The sequence below is a fragment of the Sinocyclocheilus rhinocerous genome, unplaced genomic scaffold, assembly GCF_001515625.1.
Source record: "Sinocyclocheilus rhinocerous isolate Xijiao unplaced genomic scaffold, SAMN03320098_v1.1 scaffold222, whole genome shotgun sequence".
NCBI lineage: Eukaryota > Metazoa > Chordata > Actinopteri > Cypriniformes > Cyprinidae > Sinocyclocheilus > Sinocyclocheilus rhinocerous.
Window position 1 is genome coordinate 690,377 of NW_015625652.1, and position 4,897 is coordinate 695,273.

Sequence of the window (4,897 nt, forward strand, 5' to 3'; positions counted from 1 at the left end):
TACATACTACCCTAATGGAAAATCTAGGTCAAGCATGGTGGTCAAGATGGTTGTAACTTAGGTCAACCAAAACAGAGATCACAGTAATGTTATTTATTTATTTATTTATTTTTGATGGCCCTATCAGTCCAACTATAAATATATATATATATATATATATATACTGAATACTTTCCGTACCCACTGTATATATATATATATGTTAATGCACAGGTCGGACAGAAGCATATGCCTAGTGGGACGTGGATGCAATCTTCTTCCAGCCGGGTCTAGCTGAGCCTGACAGTTTTCCTTTTCTGAACATGCACGAAGAGATGCATTATGCATGAGAGGCCTGTGTACCATATGCCCACCTCTTTACTGACTGGCTCCTTTAAATGTGCTGCCTGGAACAGCCACACCAGACAACAAAAACACACCTAACCATGTATTACCTCGCCTTAGATGACATTTGTCCGAGGAATTGTGTTTGCAGTCATGTAAAGTTTAAATAAACTTCTTCAAAATTCGATAGAACATATAGGAGATTGTGTAAAGTATACAGTAAGCATAACATGATTTGCTCTGCAGTAAAGACCAATTTAACTCAAAACTGACGCCGTTCCAGTTATGATCCACTTCAGATTTCAGACCTTGCATTTTTTCAACATCAAATCTTCGATATTATCGCTAAAATGATCGGAAATGCGACATAAAATAAAAATGTGAGGCAATAATTTAAAATCCAGTTGAATTGTGTACGTTCATGTGACGTTGATATCGAGTGTTTCCAGATTCGCGAACAAATTACTATTTTAAACCGATTCTTTTAATAAGTCAGTCAAAATGGTTCACAAAACACCCTGCGTTCCATTCGGAAGGGCTCATCCCTATGCCCTAATCCCTTCAAAGGGTTTACCCTTCGGAGTGAGAGCTTCGAAGGGTTGAAGGGTGTAGGGGACCAAACATCTGTTTCTTGAAGTGCCCTTCTGCCCTAATCCCTTCAAAGGGTTTACCCTTCGGAGTGAGAGCTTCGAAGGGTTGAAGGGTGTAAGGGACCAAATAACTGTTTCTTGAAGTGCCCTTCTGCATCATTATCCCGTGCTCACACGGAGGCGCCGTCATCATGCAAAGAATCTGCGCAAAGGATCATGGGAGGCCGAAGTGTCCATCAGTTGTACCCTTCGAAATCCTTCATTCCGAAGAGCCCTTTGAAGTGGCCAGTTTTGGGCACTTCGGTTTGGAACGACCCTTCAATATGGCGGCCATGATTGTTTTCACTCCAAAGTGCCCTTCGGAGGGCGATATATCCCGTTTGGAACACACTGACAGTCTCCAATTCGCTCGTGATTTACCAGTTTGACCGGACTCAACAAATCGTACAAAGCTTTTCACATCCTCCCTGAACCACCCGTGATTTTTTTCGGTTATGTCTGATTCGAAATGAACCAAACTTATTACTGTGATGTTACAGTAGGAGAAAGCGGGGACGAAAGTAACAAAGCGATTTTCTCAGAGCCCTGACTACATTTGCTTTCCAAGCTATGACAGCACATTCAGCACGCAACCCTTGACGGAGCTGAGAAATATCACGTGATTTCATCATCGTTTCCCGCGGTTAAGTCTGGAAAGCAGTTTTCGAGTACAATCAGTAAATTACTGAAGCTGTATTTTTTTTTTTTCAAATTAGTTGTGTTGTGTTTCTTGTTTCATGTGTCACAGTAATGATCAATATACAGGTTATTTAGAACTGTAACACATCCTGAAGTTTGTCTTTTCAGAGTTTTTCAGTATAAAAGTAAATCGGGTTTAAATGTCAGGAGTTCCTGTCGGGATGAAAGTAACACTTGTTACTTTTGTCCCCCTACAGTTACAACAAGTGTTTTTTTTCCCAGCTGCATGCTAATGTGGTGACTTGTGTCTGTGTCTTGCATCATTTATTAAAACATGTTTATGTCGTATTATACCTAAAGAATATGCCAAGAGTGAGGGTCAGAAAAACAGACAGAGGTATGATTCGGCCAGATGTTCATGAGAGGGTGTTTATGGACATAGGCCTATCTGTCAGGAACATCAGTCTCTGGGCAGCTGCTATGTCACATTTACTTTAGTCATATTTAGGTTTTAGCTATACCTTAGATTTCCCACCTCCAGATGTTTCCAGATGTTTTTATGCACATTTTGAATTTATGCATAAAAACAACTGGATGGAAACATGAATTGGCCTACTGTTACATTATGTTGAGAATTTATATTATGTTAATTTAATAAAATTTTCATATTGTTCATTCTGTTAAAAAAAAATTTTTCTAAGAATAAATTGAATAAATAAATAAATCTTCTAAACAATTCAAGTGTGTACAGTCGGGTTTTGAAACATTTGATGAAACTGAAATTTAAAATGAAATTTTTGAATAAAATTTAGAATTAAATACTTTTTTGCAAAGATAAAGGACAAAATATTTTTGCAGTTACATATTAACAAGGTCACAGTTAGGTATCTTTAATAAAAATAAGAGTAACACAAAAAATCTAGCTTGTATTGTTGTGTTACTTTTGACCCACCTGTGTGTTACTTTCGAAAGTCGAAAGTAACAATGTGCAACTTATGTTCAAAGTGAAATTATACTTTAGTCTTTCTACATTTGTATAAAATACCACCTGGTATTGATAGACCACACTTCTGAGTTATTGGCCGCAGCAAAAATATATATCTGTCTACAAAATTATCTTTTTAAATTATGTTTTTCTGAAAAATGGTACTTTCGTCCCCACTTTCCCTCAGTCTATGTACAGGCTGGGTTGTTCATTAGGCAACCAGTTCAAGAAACATATTCAAAAAAGCTTTGCTGTAATAAATTATATAACTATGTGTAAATGTTTATAAAAACAATTAAATTCAAACGTAAATATTTTACATAATATTAATTTATTAACATTAAATACAACACAAATGTATTTATTTATTTAAATTCTACATTCCAAATATTCTACACCATGTGACTACACCATTATTTATGTCATAAATACAATCAGGATTATACTTTACTCAGACAACCAAAGGTAGGTTACCCTATTTCAGAAAACTAAATAAAAAGACTGAAATTACAGATTGCATTTAATTTTGACAGCGATATTTCAGAGTGATGCCAAAGATGTCATCCCATGTTAACATAATAATACACTATGAACTCTCGATTGCTAGTTGTCCAACTGCATAATACTTGCTTTTCTGCTGACATCCTCAAGATGTGATTATGAAAACACCTCTTCCCCGAGAGACCTATTTTCAGAGTTATCAAATAATATGTTTGCAGTTTCTTCAAATGTCTATGAAAAGCTTCTCAAATGTGCAGAGTTCTCAGGTGTGTCCCTTTCAGAAGGCCGTGTACGATTTCGGATAATTGCCAGACTGCATTTGTCCTCCACATCTACATATCAATGGTGCCCAAACTATGTGGACATTTGATGTGCCGCAGTATTTTCAGAGCCTTTTAATGGTGACTCAATAAAAGCAGGCATCTTTTTATGAGCAAAAACAGTCTACATCTTGAAGCAATTACGACCGCCCCAAACCTCAAAATATGACTAGCTATTTTGCTTCTAATTTAAGCATGAACGTTATTAGACATGCAAAAATCAATCAATGTCAAATCTACAACATAAATTACCAATATGCACTACAAAACAATCTGCATGCTATGACATGGCGCCTATGTATTATGCTTATGGATTGGGATTCCTGACATTTTGCTGCTCTTTAAAAAGCAGCGGTGAGTGAGCAGGCTGGACAGCGAGAAGTTATGAAGTGGTGGAAGACATTTATCCATATGTCAGTGATAAGAGGCAACCTGTCAAAGGCTTGATGCCAAACTGCACCACCCGATGCGTAAACACTCTCACACGGACAGTTCTTTTGTGCGATCAATGCCAGCTAGAGGCATTTTAGAAATCATCGATAACAAACACACCTCCGTTCTCTTTCTTATTCCATCCTTTATCTGTCAAGAGCAAATTTGTCCATTGCCTAAGCAGTGGAAACAGCGTTGCATTATTGACCACGCTGTCTGCATTTATGTGTGTGTAAGTGACTGCCGTCACGATGGAAGCGTTGATGGAAACGCAGGGCTGTGACAAATGTTCCCCATTGACATGTTCACTAAATGTCCTTTTATGCGGCTGTAGCTATTAAGTGCACACTTTGGAAAGATAAATGAGACTTTGTGTAATCATGTTTATGTATTCAGTTAGATTCTGCTCTGTTATATTAGGCTGTGAGACCAACTAGATGGGCTTGAACCATCTAAGACTAAGATTTTTTTCAGCATGGTTCCTGACAAAGTTAGCAAATTGCCTATGGCAGATTATTTACTAATATTTGTGTTTCCTCCGATGACTTGTTTTGCTAAATTTGATCAAGCCTTGGTAGCTATTGTGATTGCAAACACGGCAATATGTTGCAGTAGCTCGGCCCATTAGAAAGACTTTAATTCTCACTATAGAGAGCTCGCTGATTCATGAGGCCTAGAGGAGCAATAACTCAGAGATTTATCCCCCGCTAACAGAGTTGCAAATGGGACAGCCAAGAGAAGCTAATGATGTACTGTTGCTGCCAGTTAGCCAAGATTTTAGCACCCAAACAAAGATGGATTTAGGAAGAATAGTAAGCATGTTAGCATCCATATTTCTTCTAGGTTGTCACAAGGGATTTTTGAGGGACAAAATTAGATTTAGTCTTCTTATAGAGAAGATAAATATCGGCATATGCTACAAAACATTGAACAAACATTTAATATCACAAAATATTTTCAAATTTTTCAAATTTGGATACACATACACTACTGTTCAAAAGTTTGGGGTCAGTAAGATTTATTTGTTTAAATTAATATATATATATATATATATATATATATATATT